Genomic DNA, 27770 nt, shown 5'->3' with positions numbered 1-27770 from the left:
GAATGTGTTAATGTTGAAGTATAGTCTCATAAATAGCTGTTGTCTGTTGTACAGTCAACAGCACATCAACCTACCCAAATTCATCGCCGCTATTACCGCGTCATAGAGGTTCATAGAGGGTAACTTGATCTGCTGTTGACTGGACATGAATCAATCTCATGGATCAAAGAAATCGATCAATTGATGAAAACTTGCGTCGTGTTAGTAGTTCTTAAGTTTATTTGGAACAAGCAGACGATAACTTTGCCTCAAAACTTTAGTTTTAACCATCTTCAACTAGAAGGTTGAAGGTTTATCATTTTTACAAGCCTTTATTTAACTTGCAACGTACGCAAAGTATGTTCGGGTGGAATCTTGTAATTCATTTTTAAAGTAGACATCTTCTGATCGTGCTGACATTTTGTAGACACGTTTAGTTTGGATGATTATGCGTTATTATGAGAAGCATGACCTGATGGTGCACCCAGTATCGGCTTCCGACGAGAGTACTTCTCAACGGTTTATTTTCCTGGCGGACATTATTTATTTTCTTGTCACGCAATCAATGCAATAAGATCTCTCAGACAACAATAAAAAAATCTTGTGCCAAAAATTACATCTTTGCAAAAAAAATTTTCTCTTCTCTTTGTGACAGTAAAAAAACTTATTGTGTATGTTATTCGGTTATATACAAATGTGCTAGATAAGAAAAATGTTAAGAAATGTTGTGAAAATACTAAACCGTAACATATTGTTTGTCTATATGTAAATTACAACCACAATCTTGTAACCCTCAATTCCACACAGCAGGCGTCTTAAATATCAGTATAGTATCTCCTATAGGTCATCTTCATTATTTTATATACCGCGCATTTTGCAACGTCATTATGTTCAGTTTATAATTTTACACGACCTCATACAAAATGGCGGAAAGTAAAGCAATAGACAATATATAGGTTAGGTGACCGCAAATTATATTTGATGAAGAAATTATTATGCAAATGAAACATAGTAATAAATTCATTACTTTTCGGTTAACTCGATGAAAATATTAAAAACTAGTGAAATTTTATACTGTTATAAGTGCGAAAATATATCTTAGATAACAAACAAAACGCCTAAACTCAACGGCTCACACCAAGTACTTATATCGTGGATGGATGGACCACAAACACAACACAATACACCCAGTGCCACAGACAAATATCTCAATTACAAGTCCCAAGCGCTGGGAATCGAACCCAGGACCATCAGATAGTGAACGGACGTGGTGCCCACTATGCCATAGAGGTCGAGAATAGGAAGAATCGAGCAGAATTCCTAAGGTAAGACACAAATAAAATAGCGAATATACGTTTTTTTTAAATACGGAATGACATAAGATAAATACATAAACATAACAGAAGTTCGCAATAGATTAAAAAGAAGACACCCGATGGTAGCGTCTGTCTGTATGATGAACGCTACAAACTCAAAAACAACCGGACGGATTTTTGTACGGTTTTCACCAAGAGATTTTGTGATCCTTTTGGAAGGTTTTGTTGTAATTATAATTTAATGTGGTTTTACCCGAGCGAAGCCGGGACGGGCTGCTGGTGTATTGTGACAATGTCCGCTCACGAGTTGACGCACAGCACTCCAATGAATCGCATCAATGCATCGATAGAATTCGTATGTAAGTACGTCTGTTACACAACAATTGAGTTCAGATAGCGTTACCCAATCAGTTAAATAGACCGAAATATTTTTGTGATTCTGCTAATTGCAGTTATAACGACCCGTCATTCAGAGCGGAATGTTTGGCTGTATGTGCGTGCGTGACGCCTAAACTGCTGGTGTATTCATGCATTAATTAAGATGTTATGTTATGTAAGATGCGAAAAATGTTTAAACTGTTTTTAGTTAGTAAACAGGCATGCTGGTGACCACCTGATGGAAAGCGGTTACCGCTATCCATGTTTCTATTATTTCAAGTTTCTATCCAAGCAGCCGGAAGCAACTTTGTTTCACATTATAAAGTGGTTTTATAGTGTAACCAGACACACCACGTGGATGGCGTGAGAGGCGACTAAGCATTTCCAAGGGAGGGTTCACATCAGACAGACGGCCAGTTAAGACGCTATATCGCGCACACTAGCGCCGTCATCACATTTTTTCAAATATCTTTCCGGTTAAGTTAAACATGTGATACTGTGTGATGTGAGGTCGGGCGTCGCGGCGTCACAGTCCCGAACACATTAGGAAACAACGGGCATGAGAGAAAGAGAAGATACATATACCGTGATCGTCACACTTACCGACGCAGCTGACAGTAAATTTCTCCTAAACCAGTTCACAAGAACTCATTACTACATTTCCCCGCTATAAAAAGCTGCAATAAAAAAGCTATTATAAAGCTTAATTGTGTGAAAAGTGGGCGTCAAAGATATACTATACTAGACCAGAATCAAGAAAGAATCAAGAATCATTTATTCGCACAAAATATGGCACAGAAAGATGTTAAAATTAAATAGTATCACATATTTTGCCAAACAATGGCATGCAAATAGTAGGTACATAAATATCAATTAAACTCTAAAATTGTTAATTTCCAAGATTTACATTATGTCAACAATAATTCATTTTACAATTTAATTTCAAATAAACACAATTTAATTTAGTCATTAGTTAGTCAAGTATAAGTAGCACATTTAAAACATTAGTTGTCATATTTAAAATTTACTGTTTAAAAATTCCTGAATATAATAGAAACATTTGTCTACAAGCAAATCAAACAGTTTATTTTTAAATGGCCCAAGATTTAGCTCCTTCATTGTATGGGGTAGTTTGTTGTATAACTGTATGCAGTTCCAGTAGCAGTTTATGTGAAAATATTTTGTACGTATGTTGGGTAGAAGCAGCTTACATTTATTTCTGGTCAGTTTTGGATGTACGCTAAAATCAACTCGTTCGTTTAAATAAATTTGAGATCAGACATCGGTTTACGCCTAGTATGTTCAGTTTTTTCCCAGTTTTCATGCGTCCGTTCATATTATTGTCAATATATAAATGAAACCTATACCAGATTTTAAGTTAGACCATCCGCTATACAACTGTGAAAACCACATCCAATTCCATTTAGTAGTTTTCGCGTGATGCGCGAACAAACATCGGACAAAATATGTAGAAAAATAATGCTTTGGCCACTATTAGTCCAATAAAGACCCCCCATAATTATTTGTTATTTAATATGTACAGACATAACCCACTTAGTTTTATAGATATAGATCCCTTTGTATAGATTTTTTAATGAATTTATTTTATTTTCAGACATTATATCAGAATAAATATCATCCTAAGAATTGTATAAATCATTTCTTTAATTTTTTTTAATGTCAGCCACTCACAACACACTCGATAACAAAGAAAAGCAAAAAAATTGTGAGCGCATGGATTTAATTAATTGAAATCGCTAATCTTTACTGTATGTAATCATTACACTCCGCAACGAAGCGAAACGGAAGACGTAACCATGTACAGTCAACAGCACATCAACCTACCCAAATACATTGCAAACTCGCAATTATTACCACGCCCCGTCTACGGGGCGTGAACATGAACATGAATGGCATGAAACCTCTAGGTTCATGCAGGATAACTTGATGTGCTGTTGACTGTACTACATATACATACTTAAATACATACGACATGTAATCCAGTGTCGAAGCATTTACGCTACTTATTACAAGAGTGTGTGACCTCTTTGAAGTAATCTTATTAGGCAGACAAGACAATATTAAGCTAACTACTGCAAGACTTAACATCAAAGTGGATGGCTTGAAACTTAAGAATAAACACATGAAGATTTTTCGTGAAACAGTAACAAACATACACACATCCTTACAAACCTTCGCATTTATAATATTAGTAGAATTAGTAGGATAAAAATTAAAACATCGAGTATGCTTTGGTGAACTCTGATCTAATTGACTATTCTTCTTTGCATCAATTCGCACCGCCGCGCGTCGTCGCATACACAAAATTTGCGTTTTTCTGCGCTGGTTTCAATTAATGTCAAAGTTGACTCAAAGATTCTAAATTCAAAGGTGCAACCTTGTACGGAGTACCTACCTAGTTCCATGGGTGCAACACGGGTGCAACCATAGATCTAGAAAGGGCCCCAATGTCCGAATGCAACCCACAAAAATATTTAATGACCGACTTTCTCTATGTTAGTGCATCTATTAATCTATAAATGTCATTAGACAAATCGCATCACTCAGCACAGATAATCTAGAAAGTAAACATGGCACACTAGCCTCTTTTCGCATCATGTGATATACTAAGACTGTAGACTGCAGCGTAACGCATCAGCGCAGAAAATATTGATTGCTTTACAATTTTATGAGAGGATAATCATGTACATAAACAAATACGTAATTTAAAATTTAAAATGATTCTAACTTCAAAATACGGAAAATTAAAAAGTTATGAACTTTATTTCCAATATCTGTGATGCGATCCAAATTATAATGGTAAAAATAATTTTGATTTTTGATCTTGCCGAGATTCGATTTGCACTGAATACTAGGTAATTTTTAAATACATTTTGCATACCCAGGTACTTTTTAAATAGGGAGTATTACTGCACATTTATCCCGCCAGAGTACAGCACTGTATGTTAGGTACACAAAAGCTTTGCCGCCTTTTGCTATGTCGAATAAAACGTTTATTTTAGAGTACTTTATTAATCCTTTCATTATGTAAGCATTCGTTTGTGAACATATACAACAATGTAACATATTCGGGTGCCGAAATACATACAATCCATTGGCAATGTTTGTGTACCTTAGTTGTACCAGTAGCGCCATCTGCGCTGAGCTTTGCGTAATATGCCCTATTAATAAAAATGGCCATAATAATTTTTCTTAAAACAATTTGTCTATGCATTTGGAAAGGGAATTTCAAAACTTGCGTTCTAATTTTTGCCATCTTGAAATAAAGCACCACTGCTGATAAAAATAGCACGATTTACTATTATATTATGATGGCAGTACCTATAAAAGTATAATCTCGGTAGATGCACAGACTAACGGAAACTGACTCACGATCGTAATAACGCTGATGTTCACGTGGGCGAGGTCGCAGGATGCAGCAGGTGTGGCCTTACACTTGATCTATTGTAATATCCATCGTTCGTACTTTAGACCTTAGATATTAGAATTCTCTGTTTAATATTATTATCTTGTTTTAACAAGTTAGATATGAATGCGTACTTCTAAATTACTAGGCTCGGTTGCGCGCCGCTGACGTTTAAACAAAATGGCGTAGGTACTTTGCTTTTTTCCGCGCAGGTTATAGTCAACGTCAAAAACTGGTGCAACTCAACCTTAGGGGCTAAAATATTTAGTTTACAATAGAACGTTTGTAGATTTGTCATCTACATGAAAAAAAAAGAGTCTTGATTGACGGACAGACAGACAACCTATGGGGTTCCATTTTTACCTTTTGAGGCTGGCTCGTTGTCGTCAAGAATATGTCTGCTAATGGTCTAAAGAATAAGGAATCTGAAGATCGTAAGAAGCAAATATATCCGGCTTCAAAACCTTTAGTTGCCTTATAGAGAGCAACCGGGAATAGACCCCGATGAATGAAAGAAAAACTCAATAGCAATATTTAGATAGGTAGTTATATTCATTTATGACGACCTCGATGGCGCAGTGGTAAAGTTCTTACCACTGAACCGAGAGATCCCGGGTTCGATCCCGGTCGGGTCATGATAGAAAACGATCTTTTTCTGATTGGCCCAGGTCTTGGATGTTTATCTATATATGTATTTGTTATAAAATATAGTATCGTTGAGTTAGTATCCCATAACACAAGTCTCGAACTTACTTTGGGACTAGCTCAATATGTATGCTTTGTCCTCATTTATTTATTTATTTAAACAGACTAGAGTATTAAAAGTACCAGTTATCATTATCTTTTTTTATCTCTTTCTATATCTTACAGTCTCAATTTTTTATCGATATCAATCAACTTGCGCGATTTGTCAAGTTTTTCGTGCGAAACGAGATAAAATTTACAATTTATCCAAAAGTTTCAAGATAAATATATATACTTAAATTAAACTGGTAACAAATTTATACTTTCATTCAATGATAAAGTTTACGCCCGCAACTTCGCTTGTGTGCCCGCTCATAAATTGTTATTATTGATATCTCGGGTTGTAAACAACGTATCGCAATGAAGCCTATACCAGATTTTAAGTTAGACCTTCCGCTATACAACTGTAAAAACCGCATCTAAAATCATCCAGTAGTTTAGTCGTGATGCGTGAACAAACATACAGAAACATATTTTTATATAATTTATATTTCTTTAATATCCCTTATGTACAGACATAGCACATTTACAGTTTTATTATATATACCCTTAACTCACATTACGTCACATGTACTCGTAATGTAAACCAATAAAGTAACAGTCATAATATATCTTCAAAAACTCATCAAGAACATACACAACATGACAACACATATTATTCAAGGTACCAAGCTCTATGCTATAGTAATAGCGACTAATTTGCAATAAATTTATCAAGATTTATCTGTCGTTGACTGCACAGTTAATACCTAATCGCTAGTGTGGGAAACGGCATCTGTTCGTCCTGTATTGTTGCAGACAAACGGTCAGGCGATTTACTGAGATATCCCTGTTGCGTGGGATACCGCTGATGTATCTGTATGAGGCACGACAATACGTAATGATTAGTATTTTAAAAAAAAATCATTTTTAGGGTTCCGTGGCCAAATAGCAAAAACGGAACCCTTATAGATTCGTCATGTTTGTCTGCCTGTCCGTCCGTCCGACCGTCATAGCCATTTTTCCGAAACTTTAAGAACTACTTATGCAGTTGTAACTTAGTAAGTAGATGTATTCTTTGAACCGCATTAAGCAATCTCATTTTTTATCAAACCCATACGTGTGGGATATCTATGGATAGGTCTTCAAAAATGATATTGTGGTTACTAATATATTTTTTTTCTAAACTGAATAGTTTGCGCGAGAGACACTTCCAAAGTGGTAAAATAGGAAAATGATAAAACACAAAAAAATATATATGATGTACATTTATGTAAACTTCCACTGAAAATTGGTTTGAACGAAATCTAGTAAGTAGTTTTTTCTTATACGTCATAAATCTTAAACCGCAATTTACCTTTCATTCAGTCAACGCAAATATATCGCGAATATACGCGATCAACAAGATTGTTTATGTTATGTTAATTGCTGCTACGGAACCCTTCATGGGTGAGTCCGACTCTCACTTGACCGCTTTTTGTATATTTTTTTGATTTGCACCTGAAGGCTGTGTTTGTGTTTGGATGCTGTTTTATGAAGCTGGTCAAATAAAATCCGAAGTCTTCACAGGAGCACATTTATTGGCCACCATGGCTATAAAGCAGAAGATATTTTTTTATAAACTCAGTGTTGCTACGATCAAAATAAATACAGATAATAAATGAAGTCTTTATACATATATTAAAATGTAGTGTCGGGATTTTTTCCTCTCTGCAAATCTTATAATATATCTATAATCTTCAAAATTGTAACTATAATTCTCGAGATCAAGAATTTAATTAATTTAATTAATTTAAGTTGTACATTAATGGTGTTATAATTCTTTGATTGTTTAACGTCAAAATATATTTTTAATTTGTATATACAATTTAATTACATGATTATATCTATTTTAACCCCCGGTGTTATAAGTTTAACGTGTCTGTCTGTGTATCTGTCTGTGTCATCGTAGCTCCTAAACGGATAAACCGATTTTCGTTTAATTTTTTTTATGTCACAGATAATTTTATCCCGAGTTATCTCAGCCATGTTTCATGAAAATCGGTTCAGCCGTTGAAAAGTTGTAGCGAAATATATATTGAAAGTATTTGTCTAACAAATAAACTTGTCGATTTTTATTGTGTAACTCCAATCAGCTGATAAAGTATTTTTAAGACGTATTTTGTGAAATCCTAGAATTAAATAAGACCTACTAATGTAGGTAGGTTTATGTTCTCTGCTAATGCAGAGAACATAAAAGCTAACGTAACATGCACGTAATCTAAAGATTATTGTATCACAAGATATGATAGTTTATCATTATCATCAAGACAGAGATGTCTTATCATGAGATAGCGAAACGTGTGAAAAATATATTGAAAATCTAAATGTCTCTGAGATGAGAAGAATCTGAATTGAAAGAAAATGGTCAGACGATGGTTTAAGATATAATATTCGTTTCTATTTTTAAAATTGACCATGATGATGATAATATTACAGACTGACGATCAGTCAAAACTTATTAATTCTGTTAATAAACTATAACTTAACTGTAACTTATTAAGTAAAAGTAAAAGTTTATAGACATGACTAGAGACTATGAGACATATAGTCTCTAGTCATGTCTATAAAACTTTACAACAAACTCCCAAACGCCGTTAAGGATATAGGAGACACTAAATTGTTCCTGCAACATCTTAAAGAAATATTGACTAATCAATGCTACTACACAATCAATGAATATTTAGAAGACAAATTTACACCGTAAAGGCAAAAAAAAATTATACTTACAAAATTTGACACTTATTAACTTATTATTAATTAACTAACTTATTATGACACATATATCGAAATAAATATAATAATATACCTAAACATAAACACACATAAAATATAATAAACACGCGACAACATCTAAAATAAATAATAACATAAACTTGACGAAAATATATAGCCCTTCTTCCATTGCAGCGCCCGCCAGGGTCCTTCATTGTTACTATTTATTGTAGACAAAGACCTGTATGACATTAAGGAAGCAATAAATTATTGGATCTGTAAATATATGTAGTACTCGTATAATTAGATGGTTTTGACACAAATACACAGATTTTGCTGTCGTGGATCGGGGAGATCTAGTAGCATTCAACGTGTGACAATAAAATATCGAGACCGTATAATAATAATATAATATATAAAACATAAACTTAAAGAGTATATCCTTACTTAGTTCCCTACAAAATGTGTTTAGTTATACTTAACAATAACTAATTACCGAGCCTTTATGTATTTGTCCAATTCTTTTTATTATTTTTTCATCCCTTATATTATTTGTTTATTTGTGTACCTACTTACAAATTTGTTTATTGATTGACGTAAACTTAATTCTTAGTATAATTTCTTTCTTTCTTTTATGACATATTTTTTTTTAAACCTTTGAGTTGTTGCGGCCACACCGCAATCCTCGGCGAGAGGCGCGGGCCGCGGGGGGACGCCGCCCGCCGGCTGCGCGCGCAACTCTCTCACTTCGCTGGCCGACGCGACTACGCTAACGTCAATTCGTATTTTTTTCATATTGTAAAATTTTCTTTTCGCAATATATGCAAGATAACACCAGTATTGTTTATTATTTATCTCAATCTAGACAAGCTATCGAAGCATAAACAGGAGTCTTAGAGAGCATCATCAGTTATGCTTATAATATTTACCTAATCCATTGTAATAGGAACTAAAGCAATGGTGGGACAAGCGCTCTGAAGTTGCAAAATGTGATTACAGACAGAACGAGAAACGGGACATATAAACGCTTGTATTTTCTTTTACTATCATCAAGACTTTTTTCGCAAGTTAATTATTGTACTTGATGAAATTTAACGCTTGACATTTATAAATCCATTTTTAAAAACACAAATCGTTATTAGAATATTGGAACACTTCCTTCCTATTCGAAATGCACTATTTATCAAGTAAAATATTTATAGCTAATTAAAAATAGCTTCCCCTCTTATGTATAGATAAGTGTGACGGACAGACTCTCCATTAGGCATCCCTCTACAAATGCGTGAGCGCATGGCACATCATACAGGATGTTCCATAAATAAAACAATAATATTATGGGGGAATTGACAAGATGACCATTGACCATTTACAACGCATTTACGATGCAGAGAATTTGTCTCTAAAGACTGGTGTACCTAATGCGTATGCAGCACGGAAATGTCGCTGACTGTGTCGCGTGCGCATACAGGCATGCGTACAATAAATTGTTACATTTTCATTATATTATATCATATTTTAATTCTCCGTAATAATGTGACATTACCAAGTATATATGAATATTAACAAGTAGTAAATTCACTGCAGTCTAAAATTGTCTGTCGTTAATAACGATAACATTTGTTCTTCAGCTTCTTCTTACTCCTTCTCGACATAATTTAATTGCTTTATTTAACTTAATTAAAACACCATGTATACAAGCAACGTGCGTCTAAATTAGTTGAGCTTTGGTGTTGGACAAAAACAAATGACTGTGCATTTTTAACTGTTCATGATAAAGTATAAAGCCGGGGTTGATACTAGTTTTTGTACATCAGAAACAGATAAAAGATAAACGCAGCCAAGCGTGACTTAATTCATTTTAATTACTTTTGGTCATATAAATAACTAAATCTGTACTAACCTCATATCTTACATTACATAGTATAGAACAAAGTCGACCGGCGTGTCTGTCTGTTTATACAGTTTTACTGGGTTTTGAAAAAAAGAATGCTTTTTTTTTACATCCAAACTGGTATTCGATTGTGGCAATTTTGATGTGGAATTAGTTGAGGAGCTGAAGAGTGACATAGGCCGCCATATTGCCGCGGAAGACGCTGCGGGCTAAAACTAATCTGGAATAAAGATGTTAGTCCTATAATTATAATCGGTCAAGTCAAGAGGCAACTGAATATTACTAGGTACTTTATTTACTTGTTCACATTCACTTAGGTATATTCTTTTCCATTAAAAATTAGGTAATTAAAGAAAACAAAATGGTAGTATCAAAATTGAATATAGCTACTATATGTAGGGTGTAAGAGGAAGTAACCATTAAAATCAACTAATAAAACCACCAAAAATACACACAACACTATAAAGCCAAAATACCGAAAATTAAATTTGAGCTTCGAAATAGCTCAAATTGGGCTTTAAAAGCGATAACACGACCGTGAACCGGGGGTGTCGATTCTAATAACGTTAAGTCTTTCTTATTGCGTCCTTATTCCGTGTCAATAAGGGCTACAATTGTAAAGCAGTGTTGTCAAAGTTAGCATTATAGACACCAGATGGGATGTAGATTCATCAATCAATGAAAATTGGATCAATGGGATCGATTACATGTTGTAGCTTTTGGTTGTTGTTTAGATAAAATCAACATTTTTGTGTATTTGTATTTTAGTTGCTCGTATCATTTTAATTAAGTGCTCAGTTAATTACATAAGCAAAAGTATGCATTCCTATAGTATAGTAAAAAAAATTAAAACCGGAAAATTATGAAAACTGCGGATAAATGAAACCTTATTATCACGATCACTAAAATTTCAAAAAATTCGTCGTTCACTGAACTAAAAACTAATTAATATATTAAATCGTTAATGTAAATTTGTACCTAATCACGAATATAAAATGTAAAAAAATATAACGTTCAAGTTTTTGAGCCTCAAAAAACAGGTAGCCAGCCATATTTTCTACCGCACCACACAAATTCCTACAAGATGGGTGACCGGCGGAGCGTGTCGTCTTCCAGGCGGCCGCTCCCACACAAACATCCGCCCAGCGCTGGCCGTGGGACCGTGGGACTGGATTTACATTGGTAGTCGACCGTTCAGACAAAGTTACTACTGTTTTAATTTATAGCTAGTTTCGATATATTTTTGTTAAAAAACAAAGTCTCAAAAACATGTGGAAATTGTTTAGATAGATATAATTCTCATTATTGCGACAACAATAGTAACATTTTAAACACGCCAGAAATGACTATATTAACATTTAGATAAAATTGTATTGACTATATTAGATTTTATCTGCGGTTTCGCAGAAAAAAGCGGCACAAACTTGTCTATAATTCCTGAAAAACCACCTCAATCTAATCCTCCTTTTTGATGTAAATTAAGGACAAACAAACAAATATTAGTATATGAGTAATTAATTACGTACTCAGGAGAAATAAGCTTCTTCTTAAAGTCTGTTTAAAAGTGCGCATTATGAGTCAGAAAACCCCTATGACCAAGTTCCTAGTAAGAATATCTCCTTCCAGGTTAAGTTTGTGTCAAATTAACAGTAAACATAGTGTAATAGACTCATCAAAAGTCTTCTATCTTGTAATACAGTTAGCAAACAGGTTCGGAAGGGGAACGGTATCACAGCTAACCCGCCATTGACTTCGCGCTAGCGAGAAAATCACAATTTATTCAATTCCTCAGATTTAATTCTCGCCTATAGTTATTTGTTTGTTTGCAATAAATTTAATGTAAGAAAAATAATTGCATACATTAAAATTAATACAAAAATAATACTTTATACAAGATTATAAAGAAAACATTGAAACACAAATATTGTTATGTATAGAAAATATTGTATTTCTTTTTTGTTTATATTAATGGTACATACGATTGACGTTGACGTTAAGTTGCGCGCCGCCGACGTTTAGACAACATAGCGTAGTTTACGTTTAAAATTAACGTCAAAGTTGATTTATGCAACCCCTGGCGCTGGTACTATCCTTAATCCGCCGTTGTATAGAATATGATTCAAGGTTGTTCTATAAGAATGGAATTGAAAACAGAACAACTGCGTTCTTATCCCACGTAGGGATCTCTTACAGTAAACCCACAGTAGCTTAAGTTGAAAAGTATTTAAAAGTTAAAAGAAAGTAAATAAGACAAAATATAACCACATTATTTACCGCGAACTTCCTGTGGGAAAAGTCATCACAGAGTTTATTATCTTTTGAAATATAAACAAGCCTACATGTGAGCGTATTGTATAAAACAATAAGTTAATTATAAAGTATTGTCTCTTGCACCGGATTTTAATTTGTGTAAACAAACGTTCGAGATGGGAACTTAAAAATATAAAACAAGTTTTTCTTCGTAGGTATACCTACATGACTTGTTTAATTATTTTTTGGTGATCTTACTAACTTAATTTGAATAATAGAATTATTTGGTGATTTTACTAACTCATTTTAAATAATAGTATCAAATTCAAAACTAGGTACGTCGTGGACATTATGTCCAATCCGAGACAGAACGCAACTTTGTTTTACACTGTATTAAACTCACGCGATCATATATCTACTACACATAGAGTATATCATATCAGAGTATATCATCGCACAATATACGTAACGTGCTACTGCCGAAAGAAGAAAATAAGTCAATTAATATATATTTTTTAATTTTCTATTTTGATTTTAGAACATCTTTCCCGTCAGAGTTGTTGTGTTGGAATCAAAATCCCCTGACCTACAAGTCTAGGCCGTAAAGTGCTTTTATATCCGCAATCTATTATAAGGCGGCGTTCACACAGTAACTGTCTCGTAATTAAAGACAGTTACACACTTCCGACGTGCTTTACATCTGACAGCACAGTTAGTCTCACGATCCATTCGTTTTACGAATCGATTCGAATCGAATCGTGTAATCTTATGTAAGTGTGAATATGATTTGTTATAAATTCTAATATTTCTTTTCTCTGTTTCAGGTAAGTTGCTGAGTTCGTTTTCGCGTCAATCAAGATATTTGTAAGAAAAACCTTACTTGCTTAAATTAGAAAACATAATTAATAAATTCTTACACATGTAATAAATTTTTTTTTCCATTTATAATCGAAAAAAGTAGGTAGGAGTACATTCTTAATTGAAAAAGACTTCCTCTGATAAAATTTATTTGGTCAATCAATTATTTCTTAATCGATTCAGTGAGCAGTCGCATCGCAACGGAAATTAATAATATCGCGTTTCATATCGATTGTTTTACTTTCTAATCGGCTTTTAGGTGATCGATGGTGAAATCCAACTGACCGATTCATTAAGACGTTTTCATTTTACAAACCTAGATTATAAGATTTATTATACGAGAAACTGTGATTTATTCCTTTTAAAACTTTATTACAATATATAATTTTAACACACTTATGCCTACTACACACTATTGCCGAATTCAGACAGATTACGACGCGAATAGACGCTTTTATTCATCGCAATAAAAACGAGCAATGTATATCGAATCCAAATTCGGCCAACTGTTCCGCGATAATGCATAGCCGGCATTATATAAAGTTACGTCAAAAGTAATGAGTAGAATAAGTCCCAAATATACAAAGACACTTCCACGGATTCATTCGATTGCGTAATGCAAACGGAATAATTTAAAATTCGAAATTCGAATGAAGGAGACATTATGATGTGAATATTTAATTGTGGCCAGTGTTATTATTCTCTATTGTACTTGGTGAAAGTCCCATTTCAATGGCTGTTTGAAAGGTTACGAGTATTCGTAGTACTATTGCACTTTCCCTTATACGACTTTGACCGATCCATTAGAATATAAATTTTATTACCATCTTTTATTGATCACAAAGCATAGGTATCCTTAGTAATTATAGTGAACGTGTATTTTACAAAGATATCTATTAATATTTTTATAATAATTTACTAAGTAGAGTCTTTATTCCTGATTCTGCTGAGGAGTAAATTTAAAATTATAAGTAATTTTAAATGCATTTATTTCATTTCAAACGGGAAAAGGTAAAAAGTTTATTTGCATCAACCAAACATATACATTTAGCAGCACAGGAAACAAACTCGGGAAAAGCAACAAGACAATGAGAAAAAGTAATTTTTGATTTAAATTAGGTGTCATAGGTATTTTATTTGATGGAAGTCGTTGAGCTAAAATTCTTTTTTCAAACAGAAACATCTGACACCATTACTGGCCACTAACACGGAAAAGAAAATGAAATTACCCACTTTTCCAGTTCAATAACCCGTGATGCGTAACAACGTGATGCGTATTTTAGCTGCGCCGGCGCCGGCTACAACCGTCATCATTGAATCACGGTGTTTTGAAATCATGCCAAGTTGTATCACGCACGTTACTCATTCATTCTTAAACGTTCGAACCACAGACATACATATTAGACTATTTTATTGTTTTATCATCATCGTCATCACAAACAGCCATTAACGTTCTCACTGCTGGGGCACAGGTTTTCCTTGTGGGATGGGCAATGACCCACCAAATTGCGGATTGGCAGTTTTATTGTTTATTATTTATTATATATTAGCTTTTGCCCGCGGCTTCGCCCGCGTGTGTTTCATAGCAAAATCTCAGTAATTTTATCGCGTACTCTGTAAGAATGATTCAAATTCGCATTTTTTCTCATCTTTAGTTCAATTTCCCGTTTCCCGCTGTGTGTCTCGTCCCGCAAACTTGTCCAACTTGTCCGCTTCCTGTTATGTAATGTAGAATTGTATAGGTTTCTATATAGAAAAAGTCTAGCAGGATCAAATTACACGATCGTATTGGCCTTGGAGAATTGACCTCGAAGGGCCACCTCGTCTGCTGTGTACGACGTAATGCGCGCGACGTTTGCACTGACGAACACCCAGGCTTTGATATAATCATAACAACCCCATTCCACCCTAATAGGGATGATGGTATTTCACTTCCACCACGTTAGATTTCAAATACGTTGTTATTCGTAATCAGCGACCCGAAAAACCGTACAAACAATACCCATGTTGATATTTGACTTTATTAGCCCCTTTTCCCCCATTTAGGGGTAAGTTTTTGAAAAATCCGGAGACCCGTATTTAGTCATTTATTGATAGAAGTAATCCTGTAAAGTTTCAAACAAAACAAATTAACTAATCTGGTTTCCCCATACGAACTTTGAAACCCCCTTTCACCCCCTTAGAGGGTGAATTTTGAAAAATCCTTTCTTAGTGCACCCCTAGACCACATAAGGAACCTACGTGCCAAATTTGAAGTTCCTAGACCCAGCGGTTTAGGCTGTACGTTTATATGTCAGTCAGTCAGTCATTCAGTTTGTTCTTTTATGTATGTAGATAAATTAGACTACAAGATGTTTGATGACGCACCTTCATTGGTATCGTTATGTGGAAAGGATGAAAGATTTTTTGACGTCGCGACGTTGCGACCTTCGAACGGTACACCGCAGCGCCCGCGCTGTCATTACAACTTTTCAAATTTTTACAAAGACACTGTACTCTTTTGGAATTGATTGATTCCTCAAGAAAATTGACAAATCGTAATGACAGTGCGGATATTTAAGGTCGAAAAGCTTTGAGAACCACCCCTAGCACGAGCGGATTAGAAAAACGGGCGCATCTGAGCATTTTTTCCGTCTCTTCCTTCACCGTAGGAGCTCAGGATACCACTATACTAAGTAAAAACATAACATCAATTTGTTGGCTGAAATCCTTGTATACTCATAGGTAATAATTGTCACTATAACCTTGCTTTCAAGGCTATTATTATATTAACATTCAAAATAAATATTGAATTTGTTTTTTTATTGAACCTATTGTTATGCGTCATGACCGATATAAAAATGGCGCCTGCGGCATTTTTTTAATGATACTTCTTATCACGTGATAAAAGATGTAATTAATGGTTTTCGTAATGTCTAATCAACTGCATTTCATTATGATTTTTTAAAATAACTAATTGAACGTTGTGACATGCAACCAAAAGGGGGTTTACGAATGCTTGCCATAATTTATACTAATTATTAATTTAAAAATCAGTGGCTTAAAATTGTACAGGAAAATCAAATGTCTAAAATGAAATGAAGGAGTTTAGGTACTTACTAATGTTTTAGTAATCAGAGGCCATTTCTTTCATCTGTCTGTACTTTATTACTTCTCTCATGTACGCGTAATTCCGGTTACGTTCGGAGCTGTGACGCCCCAAGACCAAGGATCTCGTAAAAAAAATACCATAATTTTGAATATTTTGCAATGATTTTACAACCGGCCAACTGCCTAACGTCAACCCTCTTTGGGAATGCCGTTGTTGCCAGCTGTTAAGATCCCTGTCCCATGTGTCACTTAGTCCCCTCGTATGACCATATTAACCATCCGTGGGAAGAAATGGAGTAGACGTATTCTAGGGGGGAAACACACGCCACAAATCTGTACTTTACTATCCTACTATCCTATCACACTAATTTTACGATCTAACCTAATACTACCACTATTCACCCAACAATTCAACAATATCTATATACTATAATAACAACAATATCTATATACTATAATATCAATACTTACTTAACAACAGTAAAATCGTTTTCATACTCGTAAGCCGGAGATCCGCGTTGGCACGACCTACATTGAAGTTTGTTCATAAAATTGTCGCGTCCCAGTCAAATGTCAAAACCATGTCAAAACAGTGGTAATGATGACTACACGAACCGGAGCGTCGAGGTTCCGCAGTGAATCTCAAATTGTCTGGCAAATCACAAAAAAAATAACTTTTCTATTTTTCTATTTTAGATTGATTGCTATGAGTAATTGTAACTATACTTTTTGGTTTAATAGGCTTCTGTTCGGCCAGTTCCAAATAAATTTTACTTTTTATTTTAATTTTAGAACATGGTTTTTGTAAAGTGTATGCTTTTGAATCAGACAGTAATACAGATTTTTGTTTTTTTTTTTGTTCATGGCCAGAAATTTTTTCTTTTTAATTTTAAAACATCGTTCCTTACGTACCTATAATAAATGTAGTTCGTCTGTTAAATTATTATTTTTCTTGGTGTCACTTTTCTCGTCTTTTGTACAATCAGCTTGACAAATTACTATGACCTCTATACGGTAGTAATAGCAAAAAAATTTAACATGGTTAAATGTTGACTGTAATTACTTGGAAACTTATATTCTCACTGTGCATCTGTATAAATGGACGAGCACAAAACGTGTCTGTGTTCCCATAACAGCTTGTTTTGAGATATCTGACAGATAAAGCACGGCGCCGGACCTGATTACTCATCAATCTCTCACACTCATCTAATGTCCTTTTTCGGCTGTAACGCCCCGAAGCCCGATGTCCATTAAAAAGCAGAACAATTTAGAAAATTTGGTGATTTTACGAACCCCTGTCTGATGTCATCCGTCTATGGAAAATGCTGTTGGTGCCTATAAGCGGAAAAGTCTCTTTCGTACGACATCCACGGAAAGTTAAAAAGTTGTCCTGTTCTAGGACGGGATAGTAATAGTCATTGTTTCTATCTATCTAGTATCTGTATCTGTTTCTATAAACTATAAAGTAAATGAAACGCATTTCCGCAATATGAATTGTAAAGCCGGCTACACGCTATGATCCAACACCGACGCGAATGCATGAACATTGCGTTGTTAGTACTGCATTTATTTACCACAATAAAAACCTGAAATGTAGGTATGTCGATCCGTCAAAATATCAAATTTTCCGCGATAGTGTGGAGCCGACATTACTTCTCGGAACTGTAACAGTTAAGGGCGATCGCATCAATTGAATAATTTGTTGTCAGAGTTAAGAGCCCGCACCAAGACGAATTGCAGTTAACTCGTGACCCTTTAATTGATATATAGGAGATAAATTCCTCCACAGTCAGGCCGCGTCCCTACAAAAGTGTCCCTTTCGTAACATTACATTGAGAATAGGTCGTGTGTCCCTTAGTCGCCTTTTACGACATCCATGGAGTGCACCTATTTTAGAGCACACACCACAAAATACATTTTAAACTTTAATTTAACTACAGTCAAATTATGTTTATACTTTTTAATTTACTTCTCTGTGCCTTTACATACACTAGCTGCGCGCCAGGGCTTCGCTCCCGTGGGAATTTCTGGATAACAAGTACTTTTCCAGGTATCATACCCGTGCTTCGTCGACGATGTACCTAAAAATACCTAATCTGGTAAATTTTACCGCAAACAAAAAGGAACAAAAAAGGAAGTCCAACCATGTGGCCGGAGCGTAAATTTCCAATTGTTTTATTTAATCTTATATCTTAGCGATATCACTTGATATCGTTACTCGATATTTAATAAAAACACAAAATTATTTAGCTGTAACCTTCTACTCTAAACAGTAAATAAATTTGTGTATATGCAAGTATATTCTCGTATCTTACTCAGCGATATCGAATAACTGTCCAATATCAATAAACTAATGGACGAAAGCTGAGTAAATATCACGAAATTCGATATACTACAATGTATCAGCTGCACGCGAGTTAAAAAATGTTTTTAGACTAATAAACCTAGCTATGTTGCAATATTAAGTTAGACTACAAAGTGATGTATGAAAATCTTGGATACATTTTCGTTATCATTAAATCAACATACTAAACTTGATTATCTTAATTCATTTCGATTAATAGCTAAGTATTTCAAAGATATATTAAAAATTGTGTAACATAGAAATTACAATAATAACCTAACTCAAAAATAATAAGTATTGGCTAAAATCACAATGCTGTCTACAAAATTTAATATACGTGACTCACTTTATACAAAAAAGAAGATGTTTCTCAAATATTTATCAGTGCAATTCGAAAACAAAAATTAAAAGAATGCAATGCATTTTTGCATGGGGTACTGCGTCTTGACGTAACATATTTGATGAAGCAACTAGTATCATTAATCTCTTCTAGTACACAATAGTATTCATAGCGGACGTTGGCAATACTTTTTGCTCGTCAGACCACAGACAATGTGCGCAAAGGCACGTACCTAGATCAAGGCAGACGATCGGACGCTGATAACTATGAATGAAAGTTGACATGTGAGGTCAATGAATCAATTTATGGGATGGATCTTGAAAATAAATATGAAGCCGATTAAAACGATAAACATGCAGTGTAAAAACATATATAATTCTATGTTAGTGTTAAATCTGAAGGCGAACTAGAAGTATAATTAATAATGAAGCGGTGGTGGTGTAATGGTTAAGACGCCTGTGGATTGAAAGGTCTCAGGTCTCAGGTTCGTATCGTATCTCGTGCCATATGAGTTTGTATACCAATCCGACTCATATATAGTAGTTTTCATAGACCACCACTTGCTTTTCCGATTAAGGAAAACATCGTGAAGACACCTGCACACTGGTTGATAGTTTAGTTCACTAGTGTGTATGTGACTACCTGCCTCTAGATGGAGGTAAGTAGTCGTAAAAGTCATGTCAGATGCCTATAGGCGACTTGAATAGAATCTGACACTAGTGTTAGCAATAACACACTCGATATGATGATAATAAATAAACAAAATATACAACTAATTAAAAGGAGCTCGATGGTGCGCTCAAGATTTGGTACTTACCAAACTACTTAGTTAAACCACTTTCGGTCATTATGGGTGACCGAAAATGTAGCCTCCATGCTTCGGAAGTGCTAGAGATTTTCGGCGTCGACGCACCTTCGTTAAAACCTACCAATACGCGTTGGCCCTGCGTAGTGGATGGCCCATACTCCGTATCTATATATCCTAAGGTCACAGACCATTAAATGGTCTGTGCCTAAGGTAGTGCTCCACCATTGAGAATACTAAAATGGCTGATAATGATGAAACAGTTAAATTTATTAATTTTATTTATTTATTTATTTATAAAACTTTGTTCCAAGTAAAAACATACTTATACACAAATGGCGAACTTAATGCTTTAAGCATTCTCTCCCAGCTAACCATTAGGAGAAACAGAGAAAAGTTGTGCGGCGCAAAAATATCTTAAACACAAATAAGTACTACCACATACTAAAATACAATAATAACTACATATATAATAATTAATTACGGCCAATCTAGTTTCTGAAGCTCCATTTCTTTTCACTCGCATTATGTCGATCCATTGAAACTTAATTTATGCTATAATAAATCTTATACAGACCCTTTCTCAGCTCAGATTTTTCTCAGCCACTGGCTCAGTTCGTTCACTGACACAATGGCCTTACTCGACGACTTTCATATCATTGTTTTGCGTCCTTAATGTGGCTGACGTTGATGCAGTCAACATTGATAAGCCAGATGACGTATGGTGTATCACACATATTAAAATCATAAAGATCGAGCTAACTCAACAAGAAGTAGGAATAGAAACAATAAATTTAAATGGACAAATCACACAGATTGAGCGCCGAAGTAAGTTCGAGACTTGTGTCATGGGATACTAACTCAACACACAAATACAAAAAATGTACACAACAATAATTCATGATAAAATTGTTTGCATCATTCGTCGACGGATCAACGCAGAACAACGTAGAAATTTTATGAAGTTTCGACGTACGTCAACGCATGTCAGTGTCAAACCCTATAGAAAACAACGGAGCACGACGGAGCAATGGGAACACGCTTTTATTCCGCTCGGCATGTGTTAATTTAAATCTTGCACTTTATAAAACTCATTTCTGTTGCTTTGTTGCATTGTGCACTTCATTAATCTTCATGGTCTTCATAAATATTTTTCTGTTTGACGTCAATACGCGAATACATGCAATATAGGATACTTTGTCCTATAAATAAGCAATTGTATTTCATTGTATTATTATTGTTACATTAGTGTACTAGCAAACTATGAATGTGTTGAAACATCACATTTAGACAAACACAGGTTTTAAAACTTTTAGATAATTTCAGCGTCAGTCGCCGATTTATTTCTAGAACACAATAGCAGTACTTGTAACAGTTGTAGCTTGAACTGTCAAATGAGAAGATAAGATCTTTATCTACTATCTAGTCACGTTTTAGATAAATACCGTTAAGTAAAGACTGCAAGAAAGAGGACGCAAAATCGAGGCGATAGGAAAGTACTTTCGGTAGCTGAATAAGACAGCTAGATATTGTCAGATGTTGATGTAATAGATGAAGTAAGAACTATTTTTGATGCTAAGATTTCTGCTTGAGATGATTTTAATAAACTGTTCTTTATTGACAAAGCAAGCACTAATAACATAGCAAAAACAATCGATTACGGAAATAACAAAGTATTACAAATTCTGTGAGCAATTCTGTGAGCATAATCATATAAACAATATAATATAGAAAATACGGATCAGGAAAGGAATTAAAATTAATCCAAAGTTAAGATTCATAATACTTATATCTGATACAATACTATAAGTTAAAACAAATAAATTTTAACATCCGATCCTTTCCAATCCTTTCAATATTTCAAGATCAAACTATCTATGCTATATGCTAATACCGCTACGGTACCTAGGTGAGAAATGCATGAAATTAACACAATATTACGGCAGTGATTAGGAAACATTTAGAATCTTCCGAAAAGTAACAAGGTCAATACAAATTAGCAATAGTACGAGAAGCCGTTACTCATTGCAAGCATTCGATATCGAAACACTAACTAATGGGGTATCAACACACATGATCAACAGATTAGAATGCAGTTATGTGAAATTATTTCTTTGCAGCAATAGAAATTTGTGAGAACTATATGGATATTTTTGCTAATTTGCTTTAGCTGTTCATGATCGTAATTAAATTGTACTAGATGAATTGGAATTAACATTAGCTGTAATTCTTGAGATTATGAAGTAGAAACAAATAAAAGATGTGCATATTGAGTAGGAAGGAATGGAAGGCAAAACTGATTGTAAATACTTACAAAAAAAAATCAGAAGCAGCGACACGATATTATCGGTAATAATTAAAATTTGCGTTAAAAAAAAAACGTTATGATGAAGACAAGACGATCTTATCTACCAAAATATTATATCATTCATTGTCGGTGATCAAAGTTCCCAAATAGGTAGTAGCTATTACGTGTTCATTGTTGTATTTTAAAGAGTAGAGCCGAGCATAATGGCCATTCAAACGCACATCGAACTTGCATAATCGCCAAAACATTTTCAATGCGATTATGACGTCAACATTTTTTAAAAGGATAAACGAAACATTTTAGGCACAAGGGATTTATAACAGCAAAAATGGAGACGACTAAGCCCGCTCTAGACATCGTGACAACGTTGCACGCAATTGAAATACATTGCGTAGTTCTATTGCGAGCTAAGCGTTGAACAGAGGGAAAGAAGGCAATGTATATCGTTGAGACGCAATATTGGGCCAATGCAATTGTAATGCGGCTGTCAGGCGAGGAAACAAGATGTGGCGGATAGGAGAAACCGTGTGCGTGCATGAGAGAGTGAGGGAGATTGCATTCCGAGGAGCTCGCACTGGCGGCACATGAGTGAGGACTTGAGTTTGAAGATGTACTCTAGGGTTATTCATTTTGGGAATGCCGCACAGTCAGTTCATCATAACATAGGTACATAGAAAATGTTTTTAGAGCTTCAAAAACTTACTTGCTTACAGAAATAATATAATACGCGTATACTTATGTTTTACGAAAATAGATTAATAAAGAATTTAATTTTTTTAAAATTAAAATTTGTAGAATCGGAAATTCCACCAATTTTACGAAAATCAACTCAATAGATATATCAAACCGTCATTGTTAATCTCATAAAACAAGTAAGTACTAAGATCAGAGAAAGATCAATAAATATTACACTTTTGAAAAAATCCAGGATTCTCGGACTGCAAAAAAATGATGTGGAATAACTACTTTTCTTTGTTATGTCCATAGACATTACAAAACCCACCCACCAAAACAATTAGCTGCGAATGGCGTTGCGATGCGTCAAGTTACCTCCGCCTGCCAGTACTAGTTCAGCGGCAAAACGGGGCGAAGCACCCGTCCACACCGCTCTCCGACTCAAACGGCTGACTCGAACCGCGACGCACGCGCACGTTCAGCCGCGATTACCGATTACCGATATTTTGGAATCGATTCGACAAGTGTGGTGAGGTGACAGTGTCCTGTGTGTGGTGTAGTGCAGTGAGAAGGACCGAGGATACTTTCACTGGATTGAAAGTTGGTTCTTTCGGATCGCTTCTTGAACAACCTGAGATAACGGCGACCAGGTAATATTTTTTTTACTTCAATCCACAACTGGATGTCTCAAGTTTCTCATTCTCAACACACAAAGAATCACACAAAAGAAAACTTCGATTGATTCGAGAATAATAAATATAAGAAATATATATACATATTTAGGAAGTTAGGATAGGAATCAATCATTGTGATTAATCTGTTTAATAAAATGTTACATAAAAAAAAATATTAGGTTCTACGAACTATAAACTCCATTTTACTTCCTGTTATTGTATAAGTATTATACTTAGTTATAAGAATCTCATAGATTTCAGTTAAGTAATCCTTTAATGAATGGATGATTATTGTTTACTGTATAAACTGTCTACTAAATTTGTATCCATAAAGTAAATGGAAATGATCATAAAGTAGTTGATAATATCAACAAACTTTATACGAGTAGTAGAAGATTATAATTATGGACCGGATTGTAAGTAAGCTGTCTTGTTTCTTGTTACAAATAAGATTGGAGTCGGTAAAAGCATAATTTAGCTTCTTTATAATCGGTTAGTACGAATATGTAAGTTACAATGACGTTAAATCTTTCGATTTTTGATCAATATGTTTCAGATGGGCAATTTTCATACTTTAATATATTTTTATAAATAACTAGCAGCCCGTCCCGGCTTTGCTCAGGTAAAACATAATAAATTATATTCCTAAACCTTCCTCAGGAATCACTCTATATATATTGGAGAAAACCGCATGAAAATCTGTGCAGTAGTTTTAGAGTTTATCGCGAACAGAAAGACAGAGAGACAGAGGTGGTAGAGGATTTTGTTTTATAATATTTAAGGATAAGGATAGTTATCCCTATTGCTCAAAATGATTTAAATTAAATAATACGTAATAAAATACAATTTTGCTACTATTCTGACAGGTGTTGTGTTCTTCAAACTATTATAAATGCGAAAGTTTGTATGTATGTATGTTTAGTTCTTTCATGCAAAATCTATTGGGCGGATTGTTATAAAATTTGGTACACAGTAGAACATAACCTGGAGTAACACATAAGAATATAATACTTTTTATCCCGAAATTCCCACGGGAACGATACGAAAAGATTGACAAAGATCCAACAGATTATCAGATATCACTCTCCATTTATCACTCAACATTAAATAAACTAAAGAATTTATCATCTTTACAAATATTTAATATTATTGTTTGATATAAAATAAACAATCAACACACGACACCATAATTAAGTTTTTCATCACCTTCAACGGTATATAAACTAATTTATTGCAAACATAGTTAAAGAAACAATTAGGTGCGTTACCTGCATACGCAACTGCTCTAAAAAATAACTTTTCGATTTATTTTCGACAGTTTAGTACCTAATAAAAATGTAATTATGAAATCAATGCTTTTATATTTTATTTTCATTAAACAACTTGTTACATAACTCTTTTCGTACGTAATAAATAAAATGCAACTATTAATGATCGTTCAATGCTCTACTGGACTATAATATAACACTTTCCTGAACGGAACTTGTTATTGTAGTCACCTATCAATTACATGTTATGTTTAACTAGGAACGAATAGCATTGCTACAAAAACCTAAGTGCAAATTGTATAACTAACTGATGGTTAAAAGAAGTAATAATGTTGTAGACAAAAATAAATAAATAAATAATAAATATATTAGGACAAATCACACAGATTGAGCTAGACCCAAAGTAAGTTCGAGACTTGTGTTATGGGATACTAACTCAACGATACTATATTTTATAACCAATACATATATAGATAAACATCCAAGACAATCAGAAAAAGATCATTTTCCATTATGACCCGACCGGGGATCGAACCCGGGACCTCTCGGTTCAGTGGCAAAAGTCCTCGGTCCACTGCGCCACAGTTACATGACACATTTTATAGACTGTACCTACATAAGAGAATAAGCTTTTGGAAAGCCGGTAATCTTAACTGATGGTCAATTTAAACGTGTTTGATATTCTACACGATTGGTTACAAAGGCCACACATATACTTTAATTAGCATTAAGGGTTCTTAATGGCATTTCTTTAACTTACTAAGTATTTTCATTTGTGTGTGTTGTCTCATTTACTCGCTCGATCAAAATATGGATTAGAATCCAATTTAAAAAATAATAATAATTGTTTCCAAAAATGTTTTTTAAACGTTTTTTTTTTTCTGTTTATTTTTTATTACTATTTCAACATTTAAAACAATTTTAACCAAAATTGTATGGTCGTAACACCATCTTCAAATCTTCAATATGAATGAGAGATGTCTATCTACTTAGATTTCTATACAAATTGACTACAACTGTTATTATTTTCATATAAGTACTTAATTGTATCATTATCTAAGAAATTTTAGTAAATAATACACTTATATACAGTAAAAAATTGGTCTATTCACTGAATAGCAATAAGATTATAGGTTAGTTTAAGTTATTTTCTTTGCTTTTAGAAATCTGTGATTCTATTCATTACTCGAAATCCCCAGAACTGTTGTGAGTTAACTGCATTTTGACACGTACATTTCGCGTAAGTAAGTACTATAAAAGCTTTGCATTAGTTTTATAAAGTATTTTACGAGTAGTTAACCAGACAAGCGTTAAATTAAAAATATTGTTATATGCTTACTTAAATAAAATCAGCCACAATCAAGAAATTAAAATTTAACGTTGTTATATCCATATCCATCCAGTGAATGTGTGGGCTACACAACAGATTATAGACAACAATAGATTTCTCAAGGAGGGTCACGTCTGGCAGGCGAATCTTCATAGCACTCGTCAACTTTGACGTTTAAAAAAATGGCGTACTTTGCGTCTTTCTGTGCAAGTTAAAGTTGACGGTGCAACCCACTCTTAAGGTAATTTTTTTACGCTGAGTCCGGGTTTCAGACGTCACAGCCCCGAAGGCAATCGAGAATATGACATGAGAGTGAGATTTTTGTGCACTTTCTCACCACTGTAAACATTCGAAATATTTCATCTACGCGACAATGTAAACTTAAACAGAAATAGAATCAAGTGGTTACGCAATGTTGAACTATATAGCTTACGGTTAAAGTTGAATATAGATTGGTGGCAATATATCGGTGCCTCCATAGATTACTGCAATGCCGGAAATGGGTGCAATGCGGTCAGATGCTATCATAAATGGCGTCTTGTATGCCATTCGTCTTTTAATTTTAATAAAATAAATAATTTTTAATTTCAATCTATCTCTCTTTCCCATCATAGCGTGTTTGCGGTTACATTTTCGGCTGTGACACCTCAATAATAAAATATATAACATTTTTAAGATTTGCCTATAATTTTACGTGCCTACCTGACGTCAACCCACCTTGGGAATGTTGTTGTCTCTCAGCTGATAAGCCTTTTTATCCATTAGTGGACTCCTATGACATCCACGGGAGGATATGGAGTGAAAGTGACGTGAAGTAATGCATCAATAGTTTAAACTTCTCAATTTCAACTCAACTCAAAACACATCCCTCATTTACATCCCAAAATTACGGTCGAAGTACAATACAATCTTTCTTGGTCGAATCGGGTTAAAATACCAATGGAACTGAATGCAGGAAGCTCTTACCAACATCAGTCATCTACAATACTCAACCAATCTGTCAGTCGTTTGAAGTGTCGATATTCCCACTATAACTCAGTGTCGTAGCTGAGCAACGAAACGCTACTCAACGCGATGCGACTGTGTGTGCTCGAGATCCGACGACAAATTGCTCATATTTGATATTAAAGCATTGTGCAGTGGTCGCGCTGCCTTGTCCCATTTGTGTGTTTAACCCAGGACGCCGGATAACACATGCGTACGCGCACCACATGTTGAAACATCATTAAAACGGCAATGAGTGATCAGAAAACAGCTATCGATTACCTAATTTGAATATTCTATATTAAATAGTCGCGAGAAGGTATAACCTAAATAGATAAAGTTTTGTATAAAAGTTGAAAAATATTTAGTTTGAATA

General features: G+C 34.4%; 1 protein-coding gene across 4 annotated transcripts in view; it reads left to right on the top strand.

Moving 5' to 3' along the window:
• Positions 1-27770, top strand: part of LOC128671665 (uncharacterized protein) — a 73514-nt gene that overhangs the window by 22542 nt on the left and 23202 nt on the right. Inside the window, exon 1 of one of the 4 annotated variants that reach the window (XM_064436114.1) lies at positions 23538-23788. The exons of the other annotated variants lie outside the window; for them this stretch is intronic. The gene's annotated coding sequence lies outside the window, so the exon portion shown is untranslated. Of the gene's footprint in view, positions 1-23537; positions 23789-27770 lie in introns of those variants that run through there. 4 annotated transcript variants of the gene reach the window in all.

This window comes from Plodia interpunctella, chromosome 8 (genome assembly GCF_027563975.2).
Source record: "Plodia interpunctella isolate USDA-ARS_2022_Savannah chromosome 8, ilPloInte3.2, whole genome shotgun sequence".
NCBI lineage: Eukaryota > Metazoa > Arthropoda > Insecta > Lepidoptera > Pyralidae > Plodia > Plodia interpunctella.
This window is presented reverse-complemented; position numbering and strand designations above follow the sequence as displayed.